Below are 13,346 nucleotides of genomic sequence, written 5' to 3'. Positions count from 1 at the left end.
TGTTTGTGCTCCCTGTGGACTCCCCTACTGAAAAAATCCTGAAGAGTTTAATAGGAAAAAAAGAACCTATGTTATTTTTTTAAAGTATCCTATAGGATTTAATAGGGAATTATATCCTGGCTATGGACATTTTTTTATGGTTCAGATAACTGTAGGAAAGACTGATTTGTGCATTAATGCATTTTTCTAGTGTGTCTCAATTATAGAAACATCTGCACTAAGTGAACTTGAAACCTCTTTGATTCCCTGTGCAAATTCTCACTACTCAAAAGTCCTCATGTTTTCCTATTTCTTGCCTTTAGCTTAATAGTTTCAGGGTGGGTTGCAATAGTATGTAACTGTGTAGCTTGCAAAGGAAAGTGGTATTTTAAAGATGTAATTGCTTAAAACCTTCAAATCCTGCATTCAGAAAACATAGCCAGCTCAGCATGGATTGATCTCCTGGATGTTACCAGCAGCATCTGCTATCTCTAATATAGACACAAAGACCTTCAGCCTAAACAACAGTGCTTGATCCCTGCAGCCCTTTTCAGCCTGGTACTGAGTGATTTAATTTTTTTTATTATTTTTTATTTTTAATTTTTTTTTTTATTACTCTCTGCTGTTATTTATACCAGTGCAAAATTAGCGTAAGCTTTTAAGGTAGGCTGTTTCACAAGGTGTGGGACAGCAGAGAATTTTTTTCCAGCTAATTGGAAAATGAAATACTTCTATCTTAAAACACATTGTTAAGTTTGTTAAGTTCTTTTCCAGGTTCATATAACAAGTTTATAGCAAGCTGTTGTTATTCTGGGTGTGTTGGGCAGTGCAGGAAATCTTCTGTTGGTCTGTGCTGTGGTGAATGGTTTTGATTTGCAGTTCACTGCTTGGCACCCCCAAAGCACAGCTGATACCAGCTCCAGGCCACCAGCAGCATGTTCTCTTGGTGTGAGGATGAGGCTGGTTCTGTCTGTGAATGGAATTCAGGGGCAGTGTCTGCTTTCCAGGCACCTCTCCACACCCAAAATGCTTTCACTGGCATTTTCTTTGTGGAGTTGTGGATCCCCTTTTTCCCAGCTGGATGTGAGCTACAGGCAAGGGGTCTTTGCTGGCATATCGCTTGGTAAAAATGCAGTAAAGGTGGAAAGCTTTGTGTCCAAACAAGAAAAAACCAAAATGCTGACAAATTATCGCAGGAACAAAGACACTGAAATCAATTACTGTTATTACAGCAGTCAAAGTCACAGTCAGAAAAGACTGGGTCCTACAGCTCTCCTCTTAGCAAAATGTGAGGAAGACTTTCATTTTGACAGAAAATCCAGGGGCAGACTAAGGAGGTTGCCCAGAATCATCAAGGAATCTGTGGTATTCAGAACTGAAGTGTGTATCTCATGAAAAACTTCTCTCTATTTCTTCAGCTCTCTGAAATATCTCTGAGCCTTCCCACCACCTAAATTATACATGTTGGCACAGCTTTCTTACAGAGGTGCTCACATCTGCTGAGTCAATGTGTGTTAGCCATCACAGTTTAGAGGATATCTGCTGATATCTGCTGATACTTGTCTGTGTATATAAGGGCTAGTTCCCACTGAAATTAGTTGAAACTCCATTATTAATATCACTGGCCTGAAGTAAAGATTTTCTCAGATTTGCAAACTGAGGTCGCACTGTGACCATTGCTGTTGTTTATCCTCTGTACAAGCTTGGCATTTCCCTTGATTGGAAAAATGGCACTGGCAACTTTAATATCTGTGAATGTTCAGTCTGGTTTTGCACTTTTGTGATGGCAACCTGAAATCTCTCCGGTAAACTCAAAGCATTCTGGAGAGGGTTCAGAAAAATTTGGACCAATATAATTTTATGCTTATATGAATCGTCCTGGTGTTTTGTTAAGTCTTAACTTAGTTTATATTTTAGTCATTCACTGGAGCACCAATAAAAAATAAATAACCTTAAAGAAAAAACAGCTGGCGAATCAAAATAAAATCCTGCTAATATTTTTCTCCCAGTAAAACTGGGATCACTGATAGGAAGGCAAATTCTTCACATTATATATTATATGATATACTATAATACATAATAGAATATATACACACACATAAACCCCTAATGCTTTAAGAGCTAGGATATAGAAAATATATAGGGAAGCAAAATTACATTCAGTGCTGGATACCCTACTACCAAAAATACCTAAAAAACTGGAAGGACTTCAAAGAAGACAAAGTGACTGGGAATCTGGGGGAATTGGAATTTGAGGAAAGTTGTAAAGCACCTAAAACCTATATCTAGAAATTAATGAGAGAGTGACTCAGAATTCTGACTTGCATCAGAATTGGCACCATTTTTGGCTGGCATACGAAGAGCTGGTTTACATTAGGCTGTAAAATGACATGGTTTTGACACAGCTTCACAGGCAGCTGAGTCATCTCTTCAGTGGGACTGGAAACCTCGAAATGTGGGGCTGGAGGTGGGAGCAGGGAATCAAATGCCAGGGCAGTGCCCAAGAAGCCTTCTGCACCTTGAGAAGGCCCTCAGCATCTCCCAAGCAAAGTGCTGGCATTGGTGCTAGGAAGCTGCACCCACCACCTCACCAGCAAGAACTTTGCTTTTTGGGGGTACCAGCATCTGCAAGGCTGGAAAATAAAGGGCTGCTGTGCCTTGAACTGCTGACAAGGTCCACTTTACAGACACTTTTTCCTCAGATGTGGTGGTGGTGTTACACCAGGAGCTGTAGCAGGAAAATCCAGGTATCCTGCAAATGACTGACTAAGACATGGGAAGAGTGAAATCACCTGCTCATGGACACACAGATGGACATACCCAACAGAGGTGGGCATCTAGCCCAGACCCTGAAGTCCAGGTGTGTAGCCAAAGCACAAAAGCTTCCTTTACTTGTAGCATAGCCAGCTTAGAGGAAATACTAGAGACATATGTTCACATGAAATCAGAAAAATAGGAATTTCATAAAAAAACTTCTTAATAATAAGATATTACATTTTGTGGGGACTGCTTGTTCTTTTCTCCATTATTAAATTTTAATTTTTAAGTAGACATTTTTTGCAAGAGAACATTTATAAACTTCTTCTCTGGCACCTTAGGAAGGTTCTTGTGGGACACAAAAGGTATGATTCCTGTTATGTGAGATTTTTATATTTAGTTGTAGCAAAATCATGTTAGAGGAAATCACACTGCTCACTATGTTTATCTTTGTCCTCTCAGACAAGCTGGCTGATTTAACACACCTTTTTCACTCCAGACAAAACTCACTTCCTTTCAGGTATTATCTAAAAAATTAGGGTATGGTTTCATAATTAACTATTACCCTTCATTTTATTCAGTCACAAAATGAAGTCTGCTCTTACAATAACATTAAAAAATTACTTAGAAGTCCAGATATTGGTATTACCATTTTAGGTGTGAAAAGATCCATTTAATGACTGGAACTTTATTAGAAAGGAACTCTGACTTGTATATTCAGACACATGAGACACAGTACAGCAGATGCTGATACCAATTCAGTGTGAAGGACTGACTGATAAACTTTTCAAAAGCTGAGGACTCTGTGTGTAAATTCTTACTGAATCAGATCACTTCTGTATCCTCCATATTTGGAACTTTCTTTTTTAATTTTGTTTAGAAAAAAGTGTACTTATCCCACTTAAAGCCATTTCCTTTTTCCTCTTTGCAAAGTGAAAAAAGCAGAGATGTGCATCAATAAACATAAAAGAGCTATACTTCTGCAGCAACAGCTTACTGTTGAAAATCTTGAATCCTAATTAAGGGAAAGAAGAGAATTTGACCTTTGGAAAGTGATAGTCTTGTAATATTTTATGCGTACGATCATTTAGAGAAGGGCAACCACTTTTGTGTTTGAATCATAAGTGAAAGGTAAAATATTATTAATGTAAGTGAAACATGCTTCGAGCAAAGAATAAGGCAATGAATCATGTTAAGTGAACTTTTGAAGAATGTGGGAAGGATATGCTCCTGGATGGTTAGCTTCTTGCAAACAGGCTGTTGGGTTGAAACCGTATCTGTGGTTTGTTGTTTCACGAAAGAGCAAGATAAACTGGGGAGACTACAACAATAATGAAAAAACAGAAATCCATGAGGCAGGTTCTGTGAGCACTTCCTCAGGGAGAGGAAAGGCAGGAGGGATGGATTGCTAATGACTGGAAGTAGAATGTTTGATGGCATTACCAGGCAATGTAAATACAGGCTAATGGCCTCATCCTGCAGCACCTCTTGTGAGGTGCTGGGTGAGAGCTCTCAAAACAGACCACAGCCAGCAGCAGCAGCCTAGGCAGGACAAGACCTGAAGTTACAGAGAGTACAGAGCAGGATCTCAGCCCCTGACAGCACTTGTGGTGAGAAAGTGAGAGCTGGTCTCCAGAACACACAAAATCCAGGAAGTCATTGTCCCATTCACGTTTCTGTCTATAGTTGCCTGAATTTCACAGGCTCTGTACTAATTTCTGCTTTTAAAATTCACATTCTTAGAATTATTTAGGGAGACATTCAGGTGCCTAAATACAGGTAGCTTCCAGACACCACTCCATAAGGACACAAGTCTCTTGCAGGAGCCCTCTGTCACTGCTGCTGGTCTTGTGCTAGCATCCTGGGCATCCTCAGGTGTCCAGGATGGGCACAGCTAGGCTCCAGTACTGCTCCAAAAGTTCCAACAGGAATTTCTGGCTCTAAGATGTTGGTTTCAATGTATTTCAATATTTTCTCTTCAATGTCCCCATTGCATTTGTGTAGGTGAAATATTCCTGGCTTAGTCTTCTGGAGACTGGAATTCTCCCTGGATAAGAATTGATTTGGACATAGCAATTTTTCACACAAGTATAGTGATGTTAGCCTTGCAGGTCTGTGAAGAGAAGTAACCTATGGTTACTGTTGTCTGAAAAAGCAAAAGTGCCAATGTGCATTGGAACAGAAAAACAGTAGTTCTGGCACCAGAGCAATATTATATAAAAGTCTTCTTTATGGGTCTTGAGGCAAATTCAGCTATATTTTGTATGTGTGTGCCTCTTTTGAGTGCCTGCTCTCTTCCCGTGGACATTAGAGCACATTCCGTCTTGCCATTTTCCCTTCAGCTGCACAGCTCCTTCTTCATGTATGGCAGCTTTAAAACAACAAAAAAAATACTCTTTAACCCTACTGACCTTTAAGCACATGACCTGTGAAAACATCATCTTCTTTCTATCTACCATACTCTGTATATTCAAGCACACATTTGACATTTATGTTTTCCTGAGGCAGTAAATTTTCCTTTTGCTGACATAGAAGTAAATGCTTTAATCAGAATAAATCTGACTCTTTAAATCAGCTAGCTACATCTATAGCAAATTAATTACTAAAAATGGCTCTGCTTAAGGAGTCTGGATGTTTCTAGTATTTATTAAGAGCATGACTTTATTTTTTCTTCAGCTTCTCAAGAGATTTGATCTCTGCACAAGTGAATAATTTCAGCTCATTTCAATGGAACTAGTATGTGAGTTAAATACTATTAGTCTGAGTCCCAAAATTAATGTGAATGCTACTGCTTTCCTTCCCAAGGGAAAGCCAGGACTGGACAAGGATAAAGGGAGCCAGTTTATGTTGCCTACAAAATGGATGTTTGTGGGAGCAGGTGCTGTTTGAGCTCTTGCAGAAAGGGCTCTGTGGTCAGCCAGAGGTGGGATATCATGCTGCCAGGCATGGAGCTGGAGGCAGGGGCTGGGCTGGAGCATCTCCCTGCTACCAGCCCCATGCCAGCCTTGGCTCCAGGCAGTCACTGGGCTTAGCCAGCTCTGACCTACTCCTAAGATACTCTGCAGATCCATTCGCCGAGTCCAAACTGAAAACTATAAAATACTTTCCTGCAATTTTTAACAGGAAACGCATCCGGCCTCCGTAACAACAATAACTGTCATAATTAAAGACACTCTTTAAAACTTTGTTTGGTTGAGAAAGGAAGCTATTAGAAGGAAATGTCAATCCAAACCCTTTTTGTGAAAGGAGCCTTTAATGACTTTCAAAACCTGCTGTAACTGTCTAGGATAACCTAGAAATACAAATGTCAGAAGATTTCTTGATCAAAGCAAACTCCTATTCTTACTATTTTTCATGTCTTTTACAAATTTCTGTCAATTTTATTGAGACCCAAGCAAGCCATTAGTTCATACTGTATTATGAAAGAATGTATTTTTCAATTTCTACAGTTTTCTCAGTATCTTTTCATTAACTATGACTGCTGCTGCTCAGAAAGTAATGAGTTTGACCAAACCTCTTTCACAGATGAAAGCTATAATAGGAAATAAAAATAAGAGCTTTCTCCACCCTGACAGACTCCCATTTAGCCCTTTGTTTCTGTCCTCAAACATTTTCAGAAGAAAACAGGCTGTATTCAACCCTGCCTTGCCCTGCCTCTGCCTGTGACTTGATGTCAGGCTCTTTCCCAAGACACCCTTGAGCATCCAGTTTACAGAGGAAACATCTTCCCCTCAAATCTCCTGCTCCCTTGGTTAAAATGACAGCCCTCAGTGGCTGGGGTGTGAGGACCTCTATCCATGATGCCCTGCAGAGGTGTGAGTGACCAGTGAGGTGCAGAAGAGCAGGAGGGACAGTTGTATCCCCCTGCCACGACATCACACAAAAGCTGCAAGAGGCTTTTCTTATTTTTCCAAGTGGCATACCTGTGAGAGGAAATACCAACCAGAATTTTAGGGTATTCACTGGAAAACTGCCATTTGTCATATGGAAAAATAGTGGTTTTTCTAGGCTGCTGCTTATGTGGTGCAAAGGTGGAAAGATACCCTCATGAGGCTTTTCTCTTTGCCAGATTTTATATGGGGAAAGTGAGGTGTGTCTGAACCCATGCCAGGGTGTCCTGCACTTGCTTCTCACTAAATCAGAAAGCTTTGGACCAGCAGAAAAGCCCGGCATCCCTGGGGGAGCAGTGTGGGCAGTACCTCTGGAGGCTCACGTCCCTGCTGTAACTTGTGCGGGTCTGTCACTGCTAGAGCCAGTGACAGGACTGATGCTTCAAATGGACATCATTCAACTAAAAATGTTGGTCCTGGGGATTTCAGCTGTAGTGAAATCTGGCCAAGATGGTGTCTCTGGGATAAAAGTGCCATTCTCTTTGAATTCACTGGGACCCTAAAAAATTCCTCCCTCAACTCACAGCAAAAAGACAAAAAAAAAAAAGGAACAAACCCCCAGAACAACAAAACAAAATGAAAAAACCCAACCAACCAAACAACTCCCCCCGCCTAAAAAAACCCCAAAAGAACCAAAGAGAAGAAGAATCAGAAACAAAATATATGGATGCTAACTCTGAAATAGAGAGCACGGTGCCTGTGGAAATTGCAGGCCACATAGCTTTCTCAGTCTTGCCTGGGAAAGTAGCCTGGGAATTCATAAGGGGAAATTAAAACAATCTTCAAAGATAGAGAACAGCCTTGCAGGTGCTGTTTGTCTGTTCCTTGTTTTCTTGCAAGAGAAGGGCGAGGGGTGGTGTACCCCACTGACCAATGATGGTGATGTCTTAGTTTGCTAACCAATAAGAGTTTCTTTTCTGTATTTTTCACGTATCGGTCTATAAAAAAGACCTGAGGCAATAAACTGAGAGAAATTCTCCTGATCGACTCCCAAGAGAGTCTGTGTCGTTCTTCTCGCCGTTCCTAATAGAGCGACAAAAACAGACAAAGAACAGACCTTAAGTGGATAAAAAACTCAGCAGGTTTAGGCCCTCTGAATAAGTCTGATGAATGAGTGATTTGACAGTTTATTGCAAAATCCTGCAAAATTATTGAGGGTTCCACTTCACTCTTACAAAGAAAAGAAAGCCAAAGATCCACCAAAGAGTTCAAAGTCTGCTGAAGGGTAGGAGCAGCCAAATTAATGAGGTCATGTTCAGAGTGAGATAACTGTCCAGATCTCATTCTGAAAATGAGTTTCCTTTCTGGTATGCATGTGAAACCTTTCAGTTTCTCAACTGACTTTTTTCAGCCATTCTACGATTGCCAGGCTGCTGCCTCAGACAAACATGATAAATAAAAGAAGTTTTCTGAATAGATAGTTTTCTGACTTCCTCTGATCAGAAAAAAAATCTCCTTAAAATAAGCAATACTGAGACAGCCAGTGCTGCAATCTGATTAACAAAAATGTAATCAAATAATGTTCTGGATTTAACATCCATAAGTGTAGAAGCGTTCTTCAGCTACCATGAATAACATCACTAGCTTACTTCCTTTTTTAAAAAGTTTCATCCACACTCTCAAATAAAACCAAATTTTGGATTATTTTGGTCCTAACTCTTCAAAATGGCATCTATAGACTAATACACAAAGTAAAACAAGAAAGTGGAAAAATGAATGAATGAATGAATGAATGAATGAATGAATGAATGAATGAATGCATGCTGTGATGCATTCACATAATGAATGTGAATCATGATGAGGATGTCAGAAATTAAGCAAATAGTAATCATAGGCACTGATGGATTCTGTAACTGTGTCTGTGACACAGCTCCTGGGCCATTGCCCCACACTGTCCTCAGGGCTGGCATTGCAAGTTCCCTGAGCAAAGGGGAAGAGAAAAGGTTGAAATGTGGTAGCAGAGTCACTGGGCTCAGTGAAGGCCATCTGATGAGTACCTGAGGCAATACTTGATTTTAACTTTAAATTGATTGTCTATCAGGTTAATTGAACTTCTGAAGGCAGACAGGCTGCTCTCAGTAAATAATTGGAGGAATTTGCATTCTCCAACAGCCTTCAACAGTACAGATGTGGCAGCTGACTTTGCAAGTGACTTCTGCTAGTTTAAAGCTCTAGTTAGGCTGTGCTGGTCTGAAGCACTTCCAGCTTAAAGACTCACTGAATAACTCTGATGACTTCTCTTGGCATATTCAATCCCAAAAGATACTGAGATACTGTAACACACTAATGCAGTTTTTATGTACCAGTAAGGTCCACACCTGGGTATTCAAGTACCAAATATCTACTGAAAACATGTAAATCTGTCATTTAAGTATCTCAGAGGATAACCTGAAACTAGAAGTCTTTATTGAATGAAAGGCCTTCACTAAGAGCAACAGGAGTTTTGTCAAGGTAAGGACCAAAGGATTTAGTCTTAACTTCGAAGGCAAGTAGTTTTAAAACCATTGATAACTGGATGGAACTGCTTGTTTGGAAAACTCTGAGCCACTTTTATATAGCAGTGGCAGAAATGTTAATGACATTTTTCCTTGCAGGTCAGTGACAGAAACACAAGCATTAAGAAAACAGTTTTTGAATGTTATCTACAACTTTAATATCTCTTTGTAGATTTGTGAGCCTGCTGAATTTTCCTGTCTGTAATCATTATTAGATAAAAAAAAAATACTTAAACGTAACTCTTTAGGTTAAAATTTATAACTTTCAAGCGATCATCTGCACCCTGTCATTTTGACTTCTTAAGCCTGAATTTTGCAGTGCCTCAGGCAAAAACATTACTGTTACCGTACGTCAGATAAGATGCGGCCTGGCTTTTTTTATACATAATATTTATTGGATATTGGGCATTGCTAAAGGGGATCTTATTTTAACTGAAGCCAGATTTTCTGCAGTTAATAGAGTTAGGAATGGTGTATTATTTTCCAACTTGGACGGGTTATTAATACTTATAAGTTGTGAACATGGAAAGAATTCCCATAAATCTGTGTAGTGCACTGAATCTTACAACAGAAGAGATAAAGATGTATGAAAAGCTGCTGAATGCCTGCACGTCACATTCAGCCCCCGTTCAAGGATCTGAATCTGCTCTGGGGAGCCCTGGAGGAGAGGATGCCTGAGTGGGGCTGTCAGCGGCTCCAAGGGCTGCTGGTCCCAGGGCCGGCTCTCCCCATCTCCACATGTTGCTCTCCAGCTCTGCGTATTTTCCACATGTGTCATGATAGTCCTCTACTCCCCAAAAAGGTATGGTTTAGCCAAAAATGTAAGGAGTTAGCAGGACTACACAGAAAAATCAAAGAATCGATGACTGAATATTTTCCTCCCTCTGTTTTAACAGGCAGACAGGGCAGGGTATTCCTTCTGTGTTGCTGAAAGGAGCGAGGATCACTCTCAGGTTGAAAGGGCTCACTCCAGTTAACCAGAGAGACCATATTCAGACCTCAGTGTCCTATACCAGATTTTTAATCTAAAGAAAGTCATATACACCTGTCTGTGTAGAGCTGCTCTTTTCCCCCTGCTGAGCCATATGAAATCAGGGATCATTTTTGTTCTGGCTTCTCTTTTCAGTTGTGCACACACCTCCCTTGCATACACAAGCCTGGCATTCATGCAAACCAGGTGCATGCAGAAAAGAATTTTGCTCTGAATATGTATTTAGCCAGCAGTAACTAAGCTCTACAAATTCTTCTCTGGAGTGCACAGAGCTTTGTGTAAAACCCGGGACAGACTCTCATTCTTAGCTTTAATTTCTCAGTTGTCCTATTCAGAAAGCCAGAGAAGATATTCCCACAATATGGCCACTTTGCTGCTGCTCCACTGCATGACTTCAGGAAACACAGGGAGTGCAGAGCCCTGCTAGGTGCTGAGGGCTCTTGGCCCCCTTCTGACAAAACACTTAAACATGTTATTGAAATCAAAAGAAGGACTCACTGGCTTCAGTGTGACCAGGGCTTTTGCTTTCCTTGAACAGGGTTGGAGCATTCAGCTCCTTATTGCATCCACTCCTTCATGTTTTTGTTCTAGCTCTCTTTCTTGCACTGTCTGTAAATATGCGTGTAATGGTACTCAGCCTTATTAAGATTTTATAATGCTACACATTATGCAAGAAAATAACTCAGGGAAGTGAATTATAAATGTATATGTATTATTTTGGGAAGTGTTATTAGAAAAATAAATGTGATATATCCATTCTACTTGCACAATGATCTGCTACCATCATTCTTTCACACCTTACAATTATTGTCACTGTGCTGTGCAAGGTCACACTGGTAATCCCAGTTTTATGGAAGTACAGCTAAGGGAAGCTAAGTGACTTCAGTAGGTCACCAAAAAATCAATGGCCATGCACAGACCAAGGCATCCTACTCAGGCTGTAACTTGTGAATTGCCTTACCTTGGTGCTATATATAGACTGGGTGTCAATTCTGCTTCCACCCACATCCCTGTATCTCTGTCCCCTCCATCTAAATGTCTCTGCTCCATTCTCCTGTAGGAACACTTACTGTTCAGGTTCTCTGCTGACATGTCTCATGTTTGGTGAGGAGATAATAGATTGGTTCCCCTAAACTGAGGTTGGATAACTAAAGCAAGGCTTACAGCATCCCTAAGTACACAAATGAACAGCCCTCTCTCAGAGAGATAGGGTTTGTTCTACACAAATCTGGAAGTTGTGTCATATGTGTCTGCACATGCACTAAACACTGATCATATCTGACAAAAAAGCAAAAATGGAAACCTCACCTAGGGCAATATCTCCAATTGTACAATTAAGACACAATGTGTGGATGGTCACATGGCTTACACTGGGCACCCTGGGACCCATAGCAGCAGCTTTCTTCTTCTCAGCACTGGCAGCTTCCAATACATGGTGGTGGTGTAGAGGGCAGGTTGTACCTCATGATTTTTTAGTGTGTGACAGAAGGAATTAAAAAATCCGGTTTCAATTAAAAAGTGTCTTTGCAAATTTTTGGTTATGAAAAATATAACTAGTTGGTGCTAAAGATAGGACATGGATCTGCCTGGACCTTTGGACCTGGTACAGGTCTGATGATTTTGTCACACGTGACATTCTGCAGAGAGGAACTATCAGACCCATCTGACAGTGGAATTTTCTCTTCCTAGAACATTTTGTAGTTTGGTGCCACAGTAGTTTAAAACATAATGGGTGTTTCCAATTTGTACCACACCAAAGGTATGAGCCCTGACCTTTCATTTTGTATCCTGATGAGCTGAAAATACAGTAGTTGTCTGGGAGATGTTATTGAAATATTTGCTCTTAACCAAGATAGGGCACCCACACAGCTGTATAACTCAGATCACCAGAGGTTCTCCAAGTGACATCACCTATGCTGAGTCTTCCCTTCCAGGGAAGTCCTAAAAGACACTCCCTGTGCTCACAAGCACTGTCAGGTTAGGCTGTGGTGACTGAGGAAGTCAGTGCAATGGTGCCTTTGTCAGCCAGAACAGCTACACCTGACGGGAGTTTTGAGACAGTTCCCAGACCAGCCCAGTAAAATAAACTGAAATAGATGTTGGTATTTTTGTTTGTGTACTAGGCTGTGAACACTGAAGCCCTCTGAATAAGAAAGTTGCTTGATATTCCCATCTTCTCATGGTTACCATAACTTGGCCAGGTATGGATCAAAAGCTTTTATTTGTCACCAATTGAACTGGCAGAACTTGTGAGGCACAGGCTGCTCCTATTCTTGCTGAACCACATCTTGTCCACATCCGTGTACTGGAGCTACAAACAGCCTCTGCAGCCACAAAACAGCATTGGGAGCTGAGTGTATTTTGATTGAAGCAAGTCCTTAGTAGAGATTTTCAAAGCACCTGGCTGATGACCTCATTGCTTCAGTGGCAAACTGGATTACTCCCAAGGACTGTCCATGCAGAGGGCTTTGGAAGTTTACTTTCAACCAGCATTTTTGATGGGGCAGGTTGGCCTGTGATAATGGATGTGTTTTTCTTCTGGTTGGATGCTCAGCTCTGTGCTCTGGGTTTGGGGGCTAACAGGTTTGACCAAACACATGTTCAAAGAGGGAGGGCAGACTGTACCTGTCAGTGTCCAGCAGTCTTGATAAACTGCAGAGACACACCTTGAACTCTGGTCAGTGGAAGGCATAATCCCAGATTGCCAAGAAGGCTTTAATAACTCCCCAGAATATACAAAAGGAAACTCTGAGAGCATCTTTAGGAGGATGGGTCACTCATTGCAAACACTCAGATTACAGGTTAGCAGGACCACATGGATGGCTACAGAGCTTATAATGTGTCAGACCTCTGCAATTGCTGTTGCTAACAATAATTAACTCCTCTGCAACTGCAGTTAATTTTTAATGGTGATGATCACCTGACTATACAAGAAAACGTCAAGACTCCAATTTACATGTGGCAGCAGTTTAAAATGAGACCCTGGAAGGGATTTGGTGCCACCAGTGTGTACTGTCCAGCACTGGAGGAAGATGATGTGTTTACATGAAGGAAAGATGGAAAGCTTGTGAAGAGGCTTGGCAAGGGTATCTATTTTGTTCCTGGAATACTATGATGTACTGTGGAAGAAGCTAAGTTTAGATGAGATATTAGGAAGAAATTCCTCTGGGTGGTGAGGCACTGGAAGAGGGTGGCCAGAGGAGCTGTGGATGCCCCATCCCTGGCAGTGTTCAA

Source organism: Poecile atricapillus, chromosome 1, assembly GCF_030490865.1.
Source record: "Poecile atricapillus isolate bPoeAtr1 chromosome 1, bPoeAtr1.hap1, whole genome shotgun sequence".
NCBI classification, from domain to species: domain Eukaryota; kingdom Metazoa; phylum Chordata; class Aves; order Passeriformes; family Paridae; genus Poecile; species Poecile atricapillus.
The sequence above is the reverse complement of the archived record's forward strand: the minus strand, read 5'-3'. Positions refer to the sequence as shown.